This window comes from Amblyraja radiata, chromosome 14, assembly GCF_010909765.2.
Source record: "Amblyraja radiata isolate CabotCenter1 chromosome 14, sAmbRad1.1.pri, whole genome shotgun sequence".
In the NCBI taxonomy this organism is placed as follows: domain Eukaryota; kingdom Metazoa; phylum Chordata; class Chondrichthyes; order Rajiformes; family Rajidae; genus Amblyraja; species Amblyraja radiata.
Genome location: NC_045969.1, coordinates 1,141,948 through 1,165,451, shown reverse-complemented (window position 1 = coordinate 1,165,451; position 23,504 = coordinate 1,141,948). Strand labels below are relative to the sequence as shown.

The following is a 23,504-nucleotide window of genomic DNA, read 5'->3' as shown; positions in this document are numbered from 1 at the left end:
AAATGCAGTTTGTTGTTCCACATCTATTGAACATCCTTTTTAACTAGAAACACCGGGTGGCGCCACATGCAGTGGGTGCCTCGCCAACAGTCTGTCTGTCCCTGCTCCGTTTTTATTATTTTTAGTATGTGTTAAAAAGTATATTTTAGTGTTCCTTGGTTAGTTTAATGTGGAGGGGTATTGGGGGGAACTTTTTTTTCAATCTCTTACCTCGAAGGAGATGTGATTTTTTTACTGCGGCCTAACATTGTAGAGTTGCCGGCCTTTCCTGGAGACCGACGGAGACCGACGGGCGCTCCAAGCCGCGGGAGTCTATAGGACTTTAACATCGTGCGATCCCTTTGCCGGGGACCAAAGCTCCAACCGCGGGGTCTGTGGACTTTTACATTCGCGGTCTCTGGTACGAAGAGGCCGATTTGTGAATTCATGCCGTGGAGAGAGTTTCAACCGCCCCGACACGGGAGTTTTCGATCACCCTGACGAAGGCTTCGATCGTCGGCTGCAGGGGCTTTGATCGCCCCAACTGCGGATGGTTTGACTGCCAGACCGCAGGAGAACAAGAGGAAGAAGATTGAACTTCCATCACAGTGAGGAATGTGGAATCCACTGTGATGGATGTTTATGTTAACTTTTATGTCTTGTTGCTTTTCACTTAGTATGGCTGTATGGTAACTCAAATTTCACTGTACCTTAAATGGTACATGTGACAATAAACTGATCTTGTCCTTGAAACCATGAATATAAGCCCAGTCGATCCATTCTTTCGTCATATGTCAGTCCCGCCTTCCCGGGAATTAACCTGGTGAACCTTCGCCGCACTACCTCAATAGCAATAATGTCCTTCCTTAAATTAGGAGACCAAAACTGTACACAATACTCCAGGTATGGTCTTACCAGGGCCCTGTACAACTGCAGTAGGACCTCGTTACTCCTGCACTCAAATCATCTCGCTACGAACGCCAACATGCCATTTGCTTTCTTCACTGCTTGCTGTAAATAGATGCTTACTTTCAGTGACTGATGTACAAGGACACCCAGGTCTCGTTCCTAATCTGACACCATTCAGATAATAATCTGCCTTCTTGTTCTTGCCACCAAATGTAAACCTCACATTTATCCACATTATACTGCATCTGCCATGCATCTACGCACTCACCCAACCTATCCAAGTCACCCTGCAGCATAGCATCCTCCTCACAGCTCACACTGCCACCCAGCTTTGTGCCATCTGAATTGAATACATTTTTGAATACATTTTATTAGCCAATTACATACAAGGATTTTGCCTTGGTGCTTTGCTCGCAAGTAAAAACACGATATACAGTGGACAATTAAAAATAAAACATTATAATTTACACATGTGAAGAATGAAATAAAATACCAGAGCAAAAGAAGGCTACAGACTTTTGGCTGTTGTGTAGAGCTACTGTTGTGGAAAAGGGCGTTTTTTATGTAAATAACTGGGGTTGTGGCACCCCCCCTAGTCACTGCCTGCAATTCTGAAAAGGAACCGTTAATTCCTACTCTTAGCTTCCTGTCTGCCAACCAGTTCTCTATCCATGTCGATACCTCACCCCCAATACCATGTGCTCTAATTTTGCACATTAATCTCTTGTGTGGGACCTTGTCAAAGGCATTTAGAAAGTCCAGATACATCACATCCACTGGTTCTCCCTTATCCATTCTACTTGTTACATCCTCAAAAAATTCCAGAAGATTAGTCAAGCTTGATTTCCCCTTCATAAATCCATGCTGAATTTGACTGATCCTGTCACTGCTTTCCAAATGTGCTGCAATAAAACATCTTTAATAGTCGACTGGAGCATCTTCCCCACTACCAATGTAAGGCTAACTGCTCTTTAATTCCCAGTTTTCTCTCTCCCTCCTTTCTTAAAAAGTGGAGTTACATTAGCTACCCTTCAGTCCACAGGAACTGATCCAGAGTCTATAGAACACGGGAAATTATCACCAATTCATCCACGATTTCTATGGCCACATCCTTGAGTACTCCGGGATGCAGACCATCAGGCCCTGGGGATTTATCTGCTTTCGGTTCCAACAGTTTTACCTAACGCCATTTCCTGACGAATGTGGATTCCCTTCAGTTCCTCCCTTCCACTAGATCCTCGGTACCCTCGTAGAAACAGAAACATAGAAAATAGGTGCAGGAGTAAGCTACTCGGCCCTTCGAGCCAGCACCACCATTTAATATGATCATGGCTGATCATCCAAAGTACCACGTTTCTGCTTTTAATTCCCTTAATTCCTTCAGCCCTAAGAGCTAAATCAAACTCTCTCTTGAAAACATCCAGTGAATAAACTGAGTATAAATTCTTATCTTATGACCACCAGCCATACCCCCCGCCCCACCTTGCAGCCGCCGGCTAACCATCCCAGTGCCGGCGAAGGCCCAGCACCAGCCATCAACGGGAGGGGGACACACAAAACGCTGCAGCAACTCAGTGGGACAGGCAGCATCTCCGGAGGAAAGGAATGGGTGATGTTTCGGGTCGAGACCTTCCTCCAGAGATGTTGCCTGACCCATCGAGCAACCGCAGCACTCGTGTGCATCCCCGCCGATGGCCGGTGCTCGGCCCCTGCCAACCGACAGCCACCACTGAACAAGGAGAGAGGCGCAGCCGACGGTCCCCAGCCCGCCGGGGAACTGCCCCACCGGGAGCTAGAGCAGAGCCGAGCCGGAGCCAAGCCCGGGCCGACACCTCCGGCCGCCCCCGGACAGGGACGGGACAACCGGGTGGGGACGGGGACGGCCCAGCAGCACCGGAGACCCCTGACCCCACGCAGCAGCACGATCTCGCTCGCTCACCAAAGCATAAAGCAATAAAAACGACAAAATCATCGCAACTTTATACAAAGTAACAATAAATACATCTAATTCAGTTTGAATGCAGTATTTTCCTACCTGGGGTACTGGGACCCCAGTCACAACGGGAACCCCACAACCGCGCCTGTGAAGTTGGGGGCTATGGGTGAGTGGTGGAATATTGCATTGGGGGAACGGGGCCCAATGGGTCCCACTTGGTCTAGTATCCCACTAAACCTGTTCTATCCATTTACCTGTCTAAATGTTTCTTAAACGTTGTACATCAATGCTGTTAAGGATCATGCCATTTATTGTATATTTGCCCCTTATATTAGAACTCCCAAAGTGCAACACCTCACACTTGCCCTAATTAAATCCATCTGCATTTCTCCACCCATTTCTGTAGCTGATCTATATCCTGCTATATACCTTGACAGCCTTCCACAGCTTCAATATGTTAAATGCAGTAGTACTGAATGCAGTTCTGAGCAGAAACAACAGGCAGATCCAGCTCAGCAACTGCAACAACTTCCACTATTCTCCTGTGTTTGTTCCATACATCCAATACTCCGTGACTTGAGGATATTGTGTAAAGTATCCTGCTTAGCCATATCTTCATTTGAAGACACTCCAGACTTGTTTGATTAAAAAAATGAAAGAATCTTTTTGAAATCCTAATGAATTTTAATTTGAACCCTCTCATTGCTAGTTATTGCATTATATCCATTAAATTAGATTAACCTAAGGGCAACTAATTTTTCTCTCTGCCTTGAACTGGCCACAAACTGTTAAGAGTCAAGAAATGTGTTCTGATCAACTTGATTGTGATTAATAGTAATTAGCTAGACATAAAATGCATACATTTTAAATGTGCATAAAGATCTACTGGCTGGGCTTGAGTACTAGCATTTGTAATGGGGGATTTGAGTAAAAAAGCCCAATTGAAGTATTTGCAGGATTCCCCCATGGTAGGGTGATCCAGAAACTTAAGATGCACAGGATTAACGGTGATATGGATTTAGAATTGAAGACAGGGTTGTGGTGGATGGACAATATTCAGTCTGGAGGTCAATGACCTACCGAGTTACACAGGAACCTGTGCTGGGACCTCTAACGTTTGTGATTTATATAACTAACTTGGATGTAAACATAGACAGGTTGGTTAGTAAATTAGCACGTGACACCAAGATTGCTGGGGTCACAGACTGTGAGCAAGGCTGTCAAAGTCTACAGTGAGATCTAGATCAGCTATAGAAATGGGTGGAGAAATGGCAGGTTGAGTTTAATCCGGGCAGGTATTAGGTGTTGCAATTCTGGAGGTTAAATGCAAGGGGAAAGTATACAATTAATGGCATGACCATTAACGGCATTAAAGATAGACACAAAATGCTGGAGTAACGCAGTGGAACAGACAGCATCTCTGGATAGTAGGGTGGCGTTTCGGGTCAAGACCATTCTTCAGTCTGAAGAAGGGGCTTGACCCGAAACACCCCCCATTCCTTCTATCCAGAGATGCTGTCTGTCCCACTGAGTTACTCCAGCATTTTGTGTCTATCTTCGGCATAAACTAGTATCTGCAGTTCCCTCCTACCAATTAACAGCATTGATGTACAGAGAGATCTTGGGGTCCAAGTCCATAACTTTCTGAAAGTGGCAACACAGGTATTTAGAGTAACAAAGAAGACATATGGTATGCTTAACCTTCATAGGCCGGGTGATTGAGTATGAGTCAGGAAGTCTTGATGCAGCTTTATAGGGTATTGGTTAGGCCGTATTTGGATTATTGTGCACAGTTCTGCTTACCCCAATACAGAAGGATGTGGAGGCTTTGGAAAGGGTGCAGAGAAGGTTTTTCGTGAATGATGCCTGATACCAGAATGGATTAGGGGGCATGAGTTCTAGGACGAGGTTGGACAGACTTGAATTGTTTATTTGGAATATCGGAGGCTGCTGGGAGACCCAATAGAAGTATATAAAATTATGAGAGGCATTGATAGGATAGACAGTCAGAACCATTTTCCCAGAAAGGAAGAAAATCAAACACCAGAGATCATAGCTTTAAAGGTGAAAGGTGCAGCCTAAAAGAGATGTAAGGGGAAGATTTTAACAGATGATGGTGAGTGCCTGGAACGTGTTGGCTGGTGGTGGTGGTTGAGGAAAATACCATAGTGGATTTTGGATAGGCATATAGATATGCAGGGAATGAAGGGTTATGGATTATGTGCAGGCAAATAAGAGGTGGTCTTAGCATAATGTTCAGCATTCACATTATGGGTTTGCGTTCAATGTTAAAAATTATATCAAGTCTCAAGGGCTGTATCATGCCTATACAGAAGATGTTCTTTTCCCCTCGGGTTTAAATTGGGGAGAGAAAAAAAGTTTACATTGGGAACTGATACAGAATTAAAGTGACGATGAGCGATTACGTGAAGAAGGCCATCATCCCACTTGGCACGTCATACTTCAAAGCAGCGGTGTGGAATCAGATAGCAGTAGTTGACCTGAACATAGTAAGATTTTGAGAACTGGAACTACCATATGACCTTGACCTTGATAATATGAGGGTGGGAGCGGTGGGCACGTAATCGCTCATCGTAACTCCTCATAAAATCAAGATCAAACTTCAAACTGGTAAGTTCTCGTTTAATCTTACTATTTTACTTCGGAGTCACGTTAGTGACTACGTGAAGATTTCAAAGCTCTGTGATTTCATGCCGGAAACTAATCCATGCGTTAGACACTGCATGAAGTGACCATGGATGAGTTAAAAAAATTAATGCATCCAGACAAGACTTGGTTTGTTATGCTGATGCTTAATCATCCAATGAGAATAATAGTGACCCCTTTCATCCAGAGGAAACTATAAACAGAGTCTAAAATGGAGTTGGCAAATACCCCCGATTTGGCAACGGGTTGTATTAAATGTTGGTAAAGTATGTTCGTTTGACCATCCTGCAGCTGCTAGGATGTGGTCCAATGGAAACGTACATAATCCTTTGAGCTGATGTGGTAGCAGCCCCGGTGGAGTGAGTGTTGAAAATATTAGTATCGACTCCAGCATTTGCCAAAACCCCGTTTTACCACCTGGAGATGGTAGAACTAAACTTCTTATGAAGTTTTTTTTTCTTACTAACAAACATTGTTTCGTTTGGAGCCTTTGAGGCTCTAGGTGATCTAGACGTATTGCTGTGGATGCGTGACCACACATTCCCGAAGGTCCATCGGGTATGACATGAAACCGTTTTAAAAACTAACCCCGCTGGTTAGCTCTGGTTGATTAAATCAAAACATATTATATTATGTTATTAGCAGATGTAACCACCCTGTCCAGTCGTAATTTATGTTGTGACTGGACACGTTGCACTGAGGCCAGTGCCATGAGGATTATTATCTTTTGAGAGTCGGCTGAAGATAATGATATAGCTGTAGCCCCCTGCTGAGGTAATGTTAACATTACGTCATTGTCCCATACTTCCATGTAACTGACCTGTGAGAACTTGTGGTAAGATATCCTATATAATTCTGGATATCAGAGAGTGAGGCCCGACAGTGTGGGTTCCACTTGCTGCAGCAACTATGATGAGAAAGCACGTTTGCACAGTTAATGGCACTGTAACTTAATATTGTCAAAGACTCATTTGAAAATGAACTCTAGGACGTCAGTTATCCGTGCTGTATTGTATGTAACATGTGTATTCAGACAAAAGTGTTTCCCATCTGCTGAAGTGGAGATGTCCTGCCTTTTTAGGTGCTTGTCCTGCATTCTGCAGTGAGCACTACACGGATTGATCTGACAACGCAGGAAAAGTCGGCTCGGAGTCTGCAAGTCAATGACTTGATGTATCATGCAGAGGCTGGTCTCCCGAGTCACAGGCTGAACCAGCGAGTTTTATGTTTTGAATAACCATATAAGGTTCTATATCTTCCCTACATTAGCGGGAACCATGGCTCCGTATGCCAGTCAGGCAGTTTGAGGCCTGAAGCGGTATCTTGCTGGATTAATTGCAAGACCCCACTGATGAGGCAGAATGTGGCAATAATGTATATCTTGCCACTGTATGCCACATGTTTTGCAGCTGGTAATTGAGCCTCGATGTAAACATATCGATATTCGGTGTTCCATCGAGCCAAAATGACATTAATTACTTTGTGATCCAACATACATTCTGTGTTGTCATTGATTTCACATGATACAGTAGCTTCAAATGAGATTAGGTAAATCACAGGATATTTAAACTTGATTGCACCCATGTGACTAACATATGCCACCCCCATAGTGTATCAACTTGGAGTTGAGCATGCAGATTATGCACATTCTTACAATAACCTTTAACGTATAGAATGCACCGAGTTATAGGTAGTTGATACCAATTACTGAAAACGGTAACTTGTATAACCCGCATCCGCCTCCATAACTGGAGATGGCATTCGTAACTTCTCATCTTTGAGCACTAGCATCAGTCTGTAATTACTGAGTATTACTGACCAAAATACTGGAGCAATGCTGAATACTGCCACCATCGTGACTTTGGTAGCTTCAGCTCAGAATAGCATAGGTTTATTAATAGTGACCTATAGATACTTGAGAGGTTAATTCTTTGCATGTTGTAAGTTCTGGTAATGTAAAGGCCCAATTTGTACCGCTGATACACAGCTGCTATATTGTCAACTACATTTGATGAATAGAAGGCTGCCTAATAACCAATGAGGTTGTTACAGGCTTCTGTAAATTGCATCTCTTGCCCCAGGGCAGAGTCGCTGTTAAGTTGATTGTTAAATGTAAACCCCAATAATCAGTAGTTCTGATTGGTACCAACTTAAATTTAACTGGATGCGTGAGGGACCCTGATTGCTCAAATATAGTTTGGGCCTATAACAGTTAATTCTTTAGTAAAAACAGCATTTAACATCATCCAGATAGGTGTATTGTATTGTATTGTTCTGAGCAGCCCAAGCTCTGGTTTTAGAAATTTGGTAAATAAACCTGGGAACTGAAGTTAGCCTATTTTGCAGTTAGCCGCTTTAACTGTTATTATAGACCCATCCAGATAAATTTCAAATATCTCCGGTGATCCCAGAATGGGAAACTGTATAGCATGCATCTTTGAGATCGATGCTTGCCATATAGCTCCTATAGAAATCAGTTGTTAGACCGTAATGAAGTTAACTATTCTGAAAATCTGTACTGCACATACGAGTTAAATCTGGATGAAGTGACATCATCCATCTGTCAACCTGTCCTAAAGGGCAATCCTGCCCATAATACTGGGCCTGTCTCGAAGACAACTCCGGTCCCAATTCTAAGTCTGCTTGGAACCTATGTATGTTGTGCAGTATAAGTAATCACATGTTATCATCTGTTTTTTAAAACAAGATCTGAATCTCATGTTGTTTTTCATTATCACTTGTACAAAAACACAAGAGTAAAAATTGCCAACATGTAACTGGTCCACAATCCCATGTTTCGGAAAACCCAGACCCACCTACCTCCATGGCTACCGGTGGTCTTATGGTAAGCCCAAAGGCCGCTGATGCGGGTTCCTTTTCTCTCCTTGATTGGGGAGTAGGGCTGGTAGGATGCGTGGATTCCATGTTTCTCCTGAGCTGCTTGGGTCTTGGTCTGAAACCGTATCATACCGAGCCTGCCTTGTAAGAAAATTCTGGCCATATTTCCGTGCCCAGCTTTCAGGCTACCACCGGCTTCAGTGAACCGCTTACCCCCTATGGAGGTGTGGGGTGTGTTGTCGCCTACCGATGAAGCTTGCTCGTTGTTGGTACTTGATTAGTCCGACAGCTTTTGCTTCCTTCTCCTGGTCTTCCCTGAAGAGAGGATTCGGCAGCTGGTTTCATTCCCTGGATTTCGCCCTCCATGATAGCGCTGTTCCCTTGCTGGTGCTTGTAGCGTGAGAACTCTGGCTTCTTCCGGGTATTCTGCCAATGGCTGGAGACCAACTCTTCCTGCAGCAAACCCTTTGTTTGCGAGTACTCAGGAGGTGGAGCCATCTTGGGGAGCGGCTGCTAACCAGCAGCCGTCCGTTTACTTCGCTTTTTAAAAAGTTTTTAGTAAGTCCTGTATTTCGTCCGTTGGAGAAATGGACTTTTTAATGTGGGGGGTAGGGAGCAATTTTACTTCTAGGTCCCTACCTGGTCGGTGAGGCAGCTTTTTCTCCGGGCTGCCCGTCAACCCGTCCTCGTGGCCTACCAGCAGGCTTGGAGCACCGTTTCCTGGCAGGGACCACCAAGCACCTCGGCCTTGGTGGCGGCGCAGCGCTGGGGCGCTGTCGCGGAGTGGAGATGCCTTGCCTGGGTCGCCGCGCTGGATCGACGCACTGGAGCTCCGGTGAGCTGTGTCCGCCGTGTTCGACACCTCCGGGCTGCGGGTCTGCGGAGCGGAGCGGGCGGCGCCGATTTCAACATCGGGAGCCTGGGAGCTCCAGGCCTGCGCGGTCTTGTCGGCTTCGGAAGCCGCGGTCTCCAGCTAGGAAGCCGCCGTTCCAGGTGGCCCAGCCGCTGAGAGGACTCTCCCGACGCCGGGGCAAGATCGCCCGGTGAGAACGGCCAGGAACATCGGGCCTCCGTAGAGGCAATTGCAGTGGCCTCAATAGGCCTGACATTGGGTGAACCTGGGGTTGGGGACTGGACATTGTGCCTTCCCCCACAGTGGTATCCATTGTGGGGGGATGATTTTTTTTTGTCTGTAAGTAATCCTGTTAGTCTTTGTCCAAGATGGCTGTCGGAAGGGAGAGTGGACGCTGGCGCGCTTTAGCTGCCGCTGCTCTCCTTTTCACATTGTGTTTTTGATTTTTTGTTTTTGGACTGAATTCTGTTTTTAATTTGTGTTTCTGTGATGTCTTTATTATTTATTTTATTCTGATTATATGTTTTTTATTCCTGTTAATCTCTGTAAGGTGTCCTTGAGATTCCTGAAAGGCGCCCAAAAATAAAATGTATTATTATTATTATTACTCTTGAGGCCATATGCATGTTCATACTTTAAATTTGAGATCAGTTACATACTGACCACTCGCACTCCCCTCCACAGAGAGTGGGATTCGTAGGCAGCCCTAAAAACAGGATACCTGCGGATACCTACGCTGACATGGCCCCTCCAGCGGACCTATAGCAGGTTTTTTGCTTTGGGTCAGACTGAAACAGACCCTGGATGCTCCTCTCCTCAGAGCAGGAGACATTTGTGCAGCCCTGAAACAGGTGCCGCTGCCTGCGGGTTCTCCATAATACCCGGGCTGATTACTCCCTCCTTTGGAGTATATCATTGTGGAGCACCTCTCCACCAGGTGCTCCATGTGGGTTTGAACGTTTAAACACGTTACCCATGAAGCAGGGAATCCTCTCCATTCGGAATCCTCCTGGCCAGACTTGTTTGCGGGCTTTTCCCTTGCGCTCCCTTCCTCAGAGAGAGATAATATAGTGGCTAACCCTCCAATTGGGTTTGCCTAGGTACCCCTGGCCGGTTTTGTTTTGAATGAGCGGGCCTCTTCCCTGTGCTCCCCTCCGCAGAGAGGAGATATAATTTAATGGCTAACCCTCCAAACGGGTTTGCCTAGGTACTCCTGGCCCGCTTTATTTAAATGAATGGGCCTCTTCCCTACACTCCCCTCCGCAGAGAGGGAGATACAATTTTTATGACTAACCCTCCAACGGCTGTCTGGGTGCTGTCGGCACCAGTCGGACGCTGCTGGCTCCACTGTCAGCGATTCGAGAGGCGAATTTCGACCGCCGCTCGCTACTCGCACTTCCGCGGTCTCCGTAGCGGGTCCCGCGGTCCGTTTCCAGGTATCCCCGAGGTCATGACCGGGATTCCCTATGGTCCGTGACTGGGGTTCCCGCGGTCCATAGTGGTTTACCCGCGGCCCGTCCGGACTTCGCCCCCAATCCAGCAGGCAAACTCTGTAATGAGTTTCCTGCAAAACAAAAACCAACCCCAGAGGTAAGTTTAAAACTTACCTTGTTGGTTTAAACTTACCGCTGGACAGCGCAAATGCTGCCGCCAGTCGGCTTGTTTGCGCAAAGCGAGTCAACGTAATGACGCGCCAAGTGGGATGACGGCCTTCTTCACATAGTCACTCACGTGACTCCGAAGTAAAATGAGCAGCTTTTCATTTAGTTTCTATCAGGAACGGCATGTGCCATTTTAATGCAAAATACTGCATGCAAAGTGCCATTTTGCCAATTTCTTACATTTCTGTAGGTGTGAATGCTATTTTAAGTTCAGACCAACAAGCTAACAGTAAATTTTATTTCAATAGCTAAAATACCTAATTATAAATATGCAGCATATTTGAGCAAATGCTTTTTTTTGAATTTGACCCAGCAGGCAGTGAAGAAAGCGAATGGTATGTTAGCTTTCATAGCAAAAGGATTTTGAGTATAGGAGCAGGGAGGTTCTACTGCAGTTGTACAGGGTCTTGGTGAGACCACACCTGGAGTATTGCGTACAGTTTTGGTCTCCAAATCTGAGGAAGGACATTATTGCCATAGAGGGAGTGCAGAGAAGGTTCACCAGACTGATTCCTGGGATGTCAGGACTGTCTTATGAAGAAAGACTGGATAGACTTGGTTTATACTCTCTAGAATTTAGGAGATTGAGAGGGGATCTTATAGAAACTTACAAAATTCTTAAGGGGTTGGACAGGCTAGATGCAGGAAGATTGCTCCCGATGTTGGGGAACAAGGGGTCACAGCTTAAGGATAAGGGGGAAATCCTTTAAAACCGAGATGAGAAGAACTTTTTTCACACAGAGAGTGGTGAATCTCTGGAACTCTCTGCCACAGAGGGTAGTCGAGGCCAGTTCGTTGGCTATATTGAAGAGGGAGTTAGATGTGGCCCTTGTGGCTAAGGGGATCAGAGGGTATGGAGAGAAGGCAGGTACGGGATACTGAGTTGGATGATCAGCCATGATCATATTGAATGGCGGTGCAGGCTCGAAGGGCCGAATGGCCTACTCCTGCACCTAATTTCTATGTTTCTATGTTTCTATAGTGATTCTTTCATTTCAACTGTAGAGTCACAGAGTGATACAGTGTGGAAACAGGCCCTTTGGCCCAACTTGCCCACACTGGCCAACATGTCCCAGCTACACTAGTCACAGAGTGATACAGTGTGGAAATAGGCCCTTCAGCCCAACTTGCCCACACCGGCAACATGTCCCAGCTACACTAGTCACAGAGTGATACAGCGTGGAAACAGGCCCTTTGGCCCAACTTGCCCACACCGGCCAACATGTCCCAGCTACACTAGTCACAGAGTGATACAGTGTGGAAGCAGGCCCTTCAGCCCAACTTGCTCACACTGGCAACATGTCCCAGCTACACTAGTCACAGAGTGATACAGCGTGGAAACAGGCCCTTTGGTCCAACTTGCCCACACCGGCCAACATGTCCCAGCTACACTAGTCATAGAGTGATACAGTGCGGAAACAGGCCCTTTGGCCCAACTTGCCCACACCGGCCAATATGTCCCAGCTACACTAGTCATAGAGTGATACAGTGCGGAAACAGGCCCTTTGGCCCAACTTGCCCACACCGGCCAACATGTCCCAGCTACACGAGTCCCACCTGCCCACGTTTGGTCCATAATCCCTCCAAACCTGTTCTATCACTGTACCTGTTTTAACTGTTTCTTAAATGTTGGGATAGTCCCAGCCTCAACCACCTCCTCTGGAAGCTTGTTCCATATACCCACCATTCTTTGCTTGAAAAGGTTATCCCTCAGATTCCTATTAAATCTTTTCCCCTTCACCTTAAACCTATGTCCTCTGGTCCTCGACTTCCCTACTCTGGGCAAGAGACTCTGTGCATCTACCCAATCTATTCATCTCATGATCTTATACACCTCTATAAGATCACCCCTCATCCTCCAAGGAATAGAGACCCAGCCTACTCAACCTCTCCCTAAAGCTCAGACCCTCTTGTCCCGGCAACATTCTCGTAAATCTTCTCTGTACCCTTTTCAGCTTGATAACATCTTTCCTATAACACGGTGCCCGGAATTGAACCCGATACTCTAAATGCGGTATCCTTGTAAATCTTCTCTTGACAACACAATACTCTAAATGTGGCCACACCAACATCTTATATAACTGCAACATGGCCTTCCAATTTCCATACTCAACACTCTGCCTTCTTCTTCTTGCGAATGAAACATAAACCAAAGGAATAGTTAGATCCCAAGCTGGGTGTTGAGCAGCCAGGTTGTTATCTCTGTTGCCAGGCCCTGAGCTCCATTTGGTGGGTGGTAGAGCGGGCACCCAGAGATGACATGGTTGGCTGTCTGTTGTTCTGATACTCTCCCTGATGAAGGCTAATGTGTCAAATGCCTTTTTGACCACCCAATCTACCTGCGACTGCACCTTCAGGGAACTATGCACCTGCACACCTAGATCCCTCTGCTCCCACAACACTCCCCAGAAGCCTACCATTCACTGTGTAGGTCCTGCCCATGTTAGTTAGACGTCCCAAAATGCAACACCTCACATTTTTCTGCATTAAATTCTATCAACCATTCCTCAGCCCACTTGGCCAATTGATCAAGATTCTGCTGTAAGTTTTCACAACCATCTTCACATTAAAATCCCCTACTATAACAACCTTATTTAACTTGCAGTTGTTTGCAATCTATTGGCATATTTGTTCTTCTAATTCCCATTGACGATTTGGGGGTCAGTAGTACACCCCCATCAAGGGGATCATCCCTTTCTTGTTTATCAACTCCATCCATATAGCTTCACTGGATAAACAGTCCGTAATTCCACCTTTGACTACTGCCGTGACATCCTCCTTAACCAATAATGCAACCCTCCCCCCCTCTTGTTTTATCATCACCCCTGTCTCTCCTGAAGTTCCTGTATCCCGGAACATTGAGCTGCCAGTCCTGCCCCTCTTTAAATCAGGTTTGTAATTTGCCAACTATAGTTGGACAACATTTCTTCTCCCAGCAAAATCCACTTTGAAGCTCACACTTTCATACCACTATCCATCATTGCTATTCTATCAGTCAGCCAACAAATGGGTAGTGACTGGAGTCAGAGATCTTTTGGCAGACTTCCAGCTAAAATAGATATACAAGCTTCACAACCAGTCAAATATTGGTTTAAAGAACACTTTGCAAATGATGCAATTTCTGCTGGCATCAATATTACTTTTTGCCCAAGTCCTCAATTTGTACTTCCTGAAAGTATTTTCAAAACGGTTTCATGCAAATGTCCAACAGCATGGAGACTACAATGTAGATGTTATCCAAGGGAGTTAGGTAAATTAATTAAGGCAGATTTGTTAAGTGGATGTACAAATAAAGAAAGATCCATAAGTTTGGAGAACAAGAGAAAAAAACAACAAATAATGCTAGAACTGAGAGATGCAGAACATGTTTAAGAAGGAACTGCAGATGCTGGAAAATCGAAGGTAGACAAAAATGCTAGAGAAACTTAGCGGGTGAGGCAGCATCTATGGAGTGAAGGAAATAGGCAACGTAAGAGGTGGGGCCAGAGGGCTGAGGGAGAGCTGAGACGGGAGGAGAAAGCAAGGACTACCTGAAATTAGAGAAGGTCAATGTTCATACCGCTGGGGTGCAAACTGCCCAAACGAAATATGAGGTGCTGCTCCTCCAATTTACGGTGGTTCTCACTCTGGCCATGGAGGAGGCCCAGGACAGAAAGGTCGGATTCGGAATGGGAGGGGGAGTTGAAGTGCTGAGCCACCGGGAGATCAGGTTGGTTATTGCGAACCGATGTTAAGCAGCTGACTTGGTCACAAACGACCTTGTCTTTATGTTATCGATGTCCTCCACCGCTGCTCTGTCACTCTATGCTGCTGCAAGCATTATCCGGTCTATGCACTCGGCCGTTTAGAGCAGCGCTTGTTCCAATTTTAGTTTAGAGATATGGTGTGGAAACAGGCCCAAGTTAAGAGTCTACATTTTTGACTTAGAAATTTAAAGGATACAAGATGCTACTGGAAACATGGTGAATCTCGCGTACTGCCTCTCAGTATAATTTACTATTCTAACACTCTTGTACTTAAATATTATGTATAGTAAGATGTCTATTGAACTGTATGTAAAAAAGAAATGTCACTGTTCCTAGATACATGTGACAATAAAGACCCACCGAATAATACTGTTCAAATTATTACAGAGCTGCCAATGCCATCTTGCAGGTTAGATGTTGTTCCAACCCTGGTACTGTGAGTGAATGTAAAATGTCAAGAGGAACTATTTCTAGTACCCTGGCTAGTTTATCCCATAGCAGATGTGTCTAACACATCCTATCCATGTACTTGTCAAACTGTTTCTTAAACGTTAGGATAGTCCCTGCCTCAACTTTCTGTGAAAAATAAGTTACCTCTCCGATTCCTATTAAATCGTTTCCCCTTCACCTTAAACCTATGTCCGATAGTCCTCGATTCACTGGCTCGCCTATATCTGCTTCGCTCGCTCCCTTTAAAAACACCTGAGCACCATTTCACAAAATCCTTTTGAACTCTCCAGACATGTTTCCACGCTGTTTTTAAACTCACTGGGTCCCATCCCAGCATTCATTTTAAACTTATTGGGGTCAAGTTACAATGCTCCTTTTATACTCGCTGACTTTTACTTTCCACGCTCCCTTTAAACATACCCATTTCACAGGAATATTTTTAATATTATGAAATTATGGTACAACATTTAAAAACAATCAAATTAAGTGTATTGGGTAGAAACATAGAATATAGGTGTAGGAGGAGGCCATTCGGCCCTTCGAGCCAGCACCGCCATTCATTGTGATCATGGCTGATCGTCCCCTGTCAATAACCCGTGCCTGCCTTCTCCCCATATCCCTTGATTCCACCAGCCCCTAGAGCTCTATCTAACTCTCGCTTAAATCCATCCAGTGATTTGTCCTCCACTGCCCTCTGTGGCAGGGAATTCCATAAATTCACAACTCTCTGGATGAAAACGTTTTATTCTCACCTCAGTCTTAAATGATCTCCCCTTTATTCTAAGACTGTGACACCTGGTTCTGGACTTGCACAACATTGGGAACATTTTTCCTGCATCTAGCTTGTCCAGTCCTTTTATAATTTTATATGTTTCTATAAGATTCCCACTCATCCTTCTAAACTCCAGTAAATACAAGCCTAGTCTTTTCAATCTTTCCTCATATGACAGTCCCGCAATCCCAGGGATCAATCTCGTGAACCTACGCTGCACTGCCTCAATCACAAGGATGTCCTTCCACAAATTAGGAGACCAAAACTGTACACAATACTCCAGATGTGGTCTCACCAGAGCCCTATACAACTGCAGAAGAACTTCTTTACTTTTATACTGAAATCCTCTTGTTATGAAGGCCAACATTCCATTAGCTTTCTTCACTGCCTGCTGTACCTGCACGCCAACTTTCAGTGACCGGTGTAATAATAATAATAATAAATTTTATTTATGGGCGCCTTTCAAGAGTCTCAAGGACACCTTACAAAAATTGAGCATGTAGAGGAAAAACATGTAAGGGGAATGAAATAAATAGTAGAGACATGACTAGTACACAAAGTAAAGACAGAATTCAATACAAAACACAGTATGAGGCAATTAATGCACAGATGAAAAGGGACGGGGACGTGGGGCTAAGGATAGGCAGAGGTGAAGAGATGGGTCTTGAGGCGGGACTGGAAGATGGTGAGGGACACGGAATTGCGGATCAGTTGGGGGAGGGAGTTCCAGAGCCTGGGAGCTGCCCTGGAGAAGGCTCTGTCCCCAAAACTGCGGAGGTTGGACTTGTGGATGGAGAGGAGACCGGCTGATGTGGATCTGAGGGACCGTGAGGGTTGGTAGGGGGAGAGGAGGTCAGTGAGATATGGGGGGGCCAGATGGGGGAGGGCTTTGTAGGTGAGGACCAGGATTTTGTAGGTGATCCGGTGCCAGTGAAGTTTTTTGAGGACTGGAGTGATGTGATGCCAGGATTTGGTGTGGGTGATGAGTCGGGCGGCTGCGTTCTGGACCAGTTGGAGTCGGTTGATGTAGGTGGAGCTGATGCCAAGGAGAAGTGAGTTGCAATAGTCCAGTCGGGAGGAGATGAAGGCATGGATGAGTCTTTCAGCAGCAGGCGGTGTGAGAGAGGGTCTGAGTTTGGCGATGTTGCGGAGATGAAAGAAGGAGGTTTTAATGACATGCGGATGTGAGGCTCAAGCGAGAGGGTGGAATCAAAGATCACGCCAAGGTTGCGGGCCTGGGGAGATGGGGAGACAGTGGTGCCGTTGATGGTGAGAGTGGGGTTATTGATTTTGCTGAGTGTGGCTTTGGAGCCTATGAGGAGGAATTCTGTCTTATCGCTGTTGAGTTTGGTGTACAAGGACGCCCACGTCTCGCTGCACCTCCCCTTTACCTAACCTAACCCCATTGAGATAATAATCTGCCCCCTTGTTTTTGCCGCCAAAGTGGATAACCTCACATTTATCTATATTATACTGCATCTGCCATGCATCTTCCCACTCATTCAAACTGTCCAGGTCACCCTGCAACCTCCTAACATCCGCTTCACAGTTCACACTGCCACACAGCTTTGTGTCATCCGCAAGCTTGCTAGTGTTGCTTCTAATTCCATCTTCCAAATCATTATTTAGCGAATGCAAAGTCCTTTAGCCAAGCAGTTGCCTCTTGATCTGCTGTATGAAGGGTGACAAGTCCTCCTTTGAGTCTTTGTTGAGGGCATGCTTCAATGATGTGTTGCATTGTTTGCTGCTCTCCACAAGCACACCGTGGGGTTGGGCTGCTGCCCCATTTGTGAAGGCTGGCCAAGCAGGGGCCATGTCCAGTCCTGAATCTATTCAGCGTCGTCCACTGCTTCCTTGGGAGATTGGTGCCAGGGACCGGTAGGGTGGGGTCTGACACCAGATGTTTATTTGGGACGTCCTTGGACTCCCATTCCTTTTTCCAAGCTGATTGGATGGTGAAATCAGCTGGTGGTGGGTTCTTCCAAATTGGTCGTCTAGATGGAAGTCGAGCAGTGGGTGGGTTGAAGATGTCCATGTGAATTGGCAGGTGAGGGGAGTTTTTGGTCTTTTGGAGCATCCTTTGAGTGAGGACTACTAGCCGGATGTGTGGAGGGGCTATGTTGGATAGGACAGGGAGCCAGGGGAGTGGTGTTGAGCGGATTGTTCCTGTGATGATCCTCATTGTTGAGTTCAATTGGGTGTCCACATGGTGTGTGTGTGGGATGACCTGGACCAAACAGGGGCACAATATTCGGCTGAAGAAAATGCAAGGGCTAGTGCTGAAATGCGCAGTGTGGGGGCTGCTGCCCCCCACTTTGAGCCAGCAAGCTTACTGAGGAGATTGTTTCTGGACTTCACCTTAGCGGCTATTTTTTTGAGATGTTCCTTGAAGGATAGAGTCCTGTCAAGGGTCACTCCGAGGTAGGTTGGAGTGGGGGCATACTTCAGTTTGGTCCTGCTCAGATAGATGTTTGGTTCTCTTGTGACTTCTGCATTATGGAGGTGGAACACACTGGAGACCGTTTTTGCTGGGCTTGGTTTTAGGCGCCAGGTTTTGCAGTACTCGTCCAGTTTAGCAAGGTCTTCATTGAGCACCTGTTCCAATGTACCAAAATCCGGTGCTTGGAAGGCCAAACAGATGTCATCTGCATAGATGAATTTGCGAGATTTGGTGGTGGGTAGGTCATTTGTGTAAAGGTTGAACAAGGTTGGGGCTATAACTGACCCTTGCGGGAGCCCATTCTTCTGCGTTCTCCATGCACTCTTGTTCTGTCCAAGGTGAACTCCAAATCATTAATATATATGGTAAACAGTTGCGGCCCCAACATCGAGCCTTGCGGCACTCCACTCGCCACTGCCTGCCATTCTGAAAAGGACCCGTTCACTCCTACTCTTTGCTTCCGGTCTGCCTACCAATTTTCTAACCATGTCAACACCCTACCCCCAATACCATGTGCTCTAATTTTAGTCACCAGTCTCCCGTGCGGGACCTTATCAAAGGCTTTCTGAAAGTCTAGATACACTACATCTACTGGCTCCCCTTCATCCATTTTATTTGTATGGAAGGAACTGCTGATGATGGTTTACACTGAAGATATATACAAAATGCCGGAGTAACTCAGCAGGACACACAGCATCTCTGGATACAAGGAATGGGTGACGTTTTGTGTCGAGACCCTTCTTCAGATGGTCTTATCCTGAGATGCTGCCTGTCCCGCTGAGTTACTCCAGCATTTTGTGTCTAAATTAAATGTATTAATGTATTAATAGCAGCAATATCCAACAGACCAGAAAATCTACGAGTAGGGTACCAAAGTTCGAGAGTGTAGGATTTTACTGTACCCTATCATATTCAAAGGCTGTCCAAGTCACTATGTCCAAGTCCAAAATTTACGAGTGGTCCTTAAATGCAGGAGAGGTGCCGGAAGACTGGGGGGTGGCAAATGTTATGCCTCTTTTCAAGAAGGGCTGCAGGGAAAATGCTGGGAACTATAGGCCGGTGAGCTTAACATCTGTAGTTGGAAAGTTACTAGAGATTATTCTGAGAGATAGGTTTTACAGGCATTTGGATGGGCAAGGGTTGATTAGGGATAGTAAGCATGGTTTTGTACCTGGGAGGTCGTGTCTCACAAACCTGATTGATTTTTTGGAAGACGTGACCAAAAAGGTTGATGAGGGCTGAGCTGTAGATGTTGTGTATAATGTTGTGAAGATGCTGACTTATAAGGTGTTCGACAAGGTTCTGCATGGGAGGCTGCTCTGGAAGGTTAGATCGCATGGGATCCAAGGAGAGATAGCTGAATGGATAGCAAATTGGCTCCATGGAAGGAAGCAGAGGGTTGCTTCTCGGACTGGAGGTGACTGTGTTAGTGGTGTGCCTCAGGGTTCGGTACTCGGCCCGTTGCTGATCGTCATCTATATCAATGATTTGGGTGAGAACATACAGGGCAAGATTAGCAAGTTTGCTGACGATACAAAATAGAGTGGTTTTGCTGATAGCGAAGATGGTTGTGAAGGATCTGAATTGATTGACCAGGTGGGTGAGGAATGGTTGATGGAATTTAATACAGAGTAGTGTGAGGTGTTGCATTTTGGAACGTCTAACTAGGGCAGGGCCTACACAGTGAATCGTGGGCCTCTGGGGAGTGTTGTAGAGCAGAGGGATCTAGGAGTACAGGCGCATTAAAGGTCGAGTCACAGGTAGATAAGGTGGTCAAAAAAGCTTTTGGCACCATGGCCTTCATCAGTCAGAGTATTGAGTATAGAAGTTGGGAGGTCATGTTGCAGTTGTATAAGACGTTTAAGGAACAGTTAGACAGGTACATGGATAGGACAGGTTTGGAGGGATATGGACCAAGCGCAGCCAGGTGGGACTAGTGTCGCTGGGTCATGTTGGCCGGTGTGGGCAAGTTGGGCTGAAGGGCCTGTTTCCACACTGTATCACTCTATGACTGTGTGTAAAATAACATGCTCACTGCACTAGATTTATCATTACATTTCAAATGTCTATTATTATTTTTAAAGTGCTTCGGTGCATCCAATGGTCATAAAATGAAATTAATTAATTTGAACCTTCTCCACTTGACCAATATTCCTGATGCTAAAATAATATTTGTTTCTGATATCTAATGGACCATCATGTAGATATCCCATGAAATCAACAAGCAGAAGGAAAATAAAAGCCAGAATGCACAATACTCATTCCTATAGTAGTTTTTAAAAGCAGCAACAGCAGTAGATTCTGATAGGTCTGTGCATTTGCCTTCTCTTTTGGGAATGATGCACGTCAAGGATATGTTAATGGCAGGAAGAGATGACAGCTAGGAACAATAGTGAAAAATAAATGCTTCTTAATTTTTTCTAACAATGAGCTGCAATATCAAGTACAATGTGAGCACATTTGAAAACAGAGTACCACAAAAGGAATTCCTGACATTACAATCATATTATCTTTGTGATTTTTAATAGGTTATTCAGGGAATATTCAGTATTTATTCAGTGAATGAAAAAGATAAGCTGCATCAGGCCCTAAGAGCTACCATTGTAAATTCCCATATATTTTCAACACATTCGTTTTCACAGACTGAGTGTGAGATCCTTGCTTCAGGCACCGTAGCAATCAATGCTGATGAATGACAAGAAATGGTTTCTTTATTCTGGTCGTCACTGAACAGAAAGATTCCATTATCTCTTTAAACATCTTCACTCCATCAAACTGACAGGGGAAAGCAGTTGCATACTCCACTGCCTTCTTCAGCTGCACTCTTGTTGTTCGTCTTACATATAAAGGCAGACATTGAAGAACATTAAAACCTCACAGAAAACTTCCCATCTGTAACCTAAAATATTTGTTATCAACAATTTCTCTGATTATGAATTGTTTCTTTATTTTTTTAATTGGAGGCATTTATTATAAAACATTAATTAAAAGACTAATTTCCTAAATAAAACGCTGCTTCACCAAGTAAAAATATTTGGGCCTCTGGACAATGGGAAGGAATAATGTTAAAACGTAGTTATGGCATCTTCTGTAATTGCATGTGATGGAACTGGTGAAGATGAAATACTGATCCAAAATATGGTGCAGAGAATTCTTTCGGAATACTGAAAGGAGAGAAGTATGAAGAGTATTTCTGGAGGTGTCATTGTGTCAAAAATGTCAAGAAATATAGATGGTGCATTAAACGGGAAGTTGCTAGAACTAAAGGGTGCGAGCTATATGGAGAGGTTGAGTAGAGTGGGTCTCTATTCCACAGAGCACAGGAGGATGAGGGGGAGGGGTCTTCTAGAGCTGTACAAAATCATGAGAGGAATAGATCGGGTAGATGCACGGAATCTCTTGCCCAGACTAGGGGAATCAAGAATTAGAGAACATAGGTTCAAAGTGAAGGGGAAAAGATTTAATAGGAATCCGAGGGGTAACTTTTCCATACAAAGGGTGGTGGGTGTATGGAACAAGCTGCTAGAGGAGGTAGTTGAGGCTGGGACTATCCCATCAGTTAAGAGACAGTTAGACAGGTGCATGGATAGGACAGGTTTGGAGGGATATGGACCATGCGCAGGCAAGTGGTACTAATGTAGCTGGGACATTGTTGGCCAGTGTGGGCAAGTTAGGCCGAAGGGCTTGTTTCCTCACTCTCTTACTGTGAAAAGTGAACGTACCCGCAAAGGAGAGACGTTTTGAAGTAGAAAGTGAGAGTTCAAGATCTGCATGTTTCTGAGAGCAAAGGTCAAGGCTGGCATGAGAAGGGGACCATGGATGACAAGAGGATTGAAGCTCTGGTCAGATGAAATGCAAGGGTATATTTGAGAAAGAAAACATAAGAGCAAAAAGTGGGCATGGGGTAGCTCTGGCAGAGAAGATTCAGGAGAAGTTAAACAAATTTTACATGAACGGGAAAAGAGTAACTAGGGAGAAGAATAAGGCTCTCAAAGACAGAGCCACAAGAGATGGGCAAAGTCCTCAATGAATATTCCTCCTGTTTTTACTGTGGAGAAAGACACAAATCTAAGGAACTCAAACTAAATGAATGGTGGTGTAAATAGGAACTGCAGATGCTAGTTTAAACCAAAGATAGACACAAATGAACGACGGTGTTGGGACTCTAGTATTAATTGGAATCCAACAGAAATCCCTCTCTGCATGTTCGACAATTCTTGTCTCTCTCCACGCTCAAACTGCGAGTCAACACTGAAATGTATACAATTTTGTATTGAAACCTGACAATGGAAATGAAGTCAAAGATCATATTGGCTAAGCACTTATTGAGTGGCTCAGCCAGCTTGGGAGCTGTTTGGCCAAGGTCAGCTATGGGGTATGGTTATTGGTGTGGGCAAGTTAGTCCAATGTGCCTGTTACCATGCTGTAAGACTCTATATGCACTATGACTTTGGACTTTTAAGTCCCTTGCATCAGAATACACCCCATTTCCACTGGGTGTAATGAGTCAAGTCGTGCACACATCAAGGTACAACCAATATTTATTAAAGTACTCTTACAGTATTGGTCTGCAAGGTGTTACAGCAACTAGTAGCTACCCAAACTAAATTACGTAAGCAAACTCCTGGTAATATAAACCAAGGTGGTGAAATAGGTGAGCTGGGCGCTGAATGCCGTGGAGAGGCGCGGGGGACACAGTCTCTGGCTGTGGAGCAGTCGGCCCGGTAGTGGGAGGGTTTACAATACGCGAGACCTCTGGATTCGGAGCCGCAGGACGTGGTTCCTTCACAGGAAGGAGGTGTTGACGGTTGCGTCTGTAAATGGCCACATCCACGTACCAGGTAAGAGCGCAGTTCTTTAGCAGGGCTGTGGATGTGACCCAGACGGCCATAGCCCTTATTGGTCTGGAGGCGAACAACCTGTTCACTGGAGAGAGGTTTAAGTGGCTTACTAGGCTTGTCAAAAAAACGTTTTTGTGCATCACGCTTCAATTGTAGTTGTTTCTGGACCACGGGAGGAGAACGGACCTGTGGCTGCAAAAGCTGCTGGGGTACAGGCTGGGCAGCATGGGTTTAACAAGACATCAGTCGTTGGGCTGGGGAACCCAGTATAGGATCCCTGGCAATGTTCCTGAAATTGAGCAGGTCCAGGTAGACGTCAGATTTTGCAAGATAAGAACGCTCCATTAGTGGTTTTGCGCTTCGGACGGCCCGTTCGGCGAGTCCATTGGACTGCGGAAACTCAGGACTGCTG

General features: G+C 45.4%; 1 protein-coding gene across 6 annotated transcripts in view; it reads right to left on the bottom strand.

The window, feature by feature from the left end:
* The window catches only part of cadm2 (cell adhesion molecule 2), a 1,169,873-nt gene that overhangs the window by 547,445 nt on the left and 598,924 nt on the right, over positions 1 to 23,504 (bottom strand). The window lies entirely within an intron of this gene.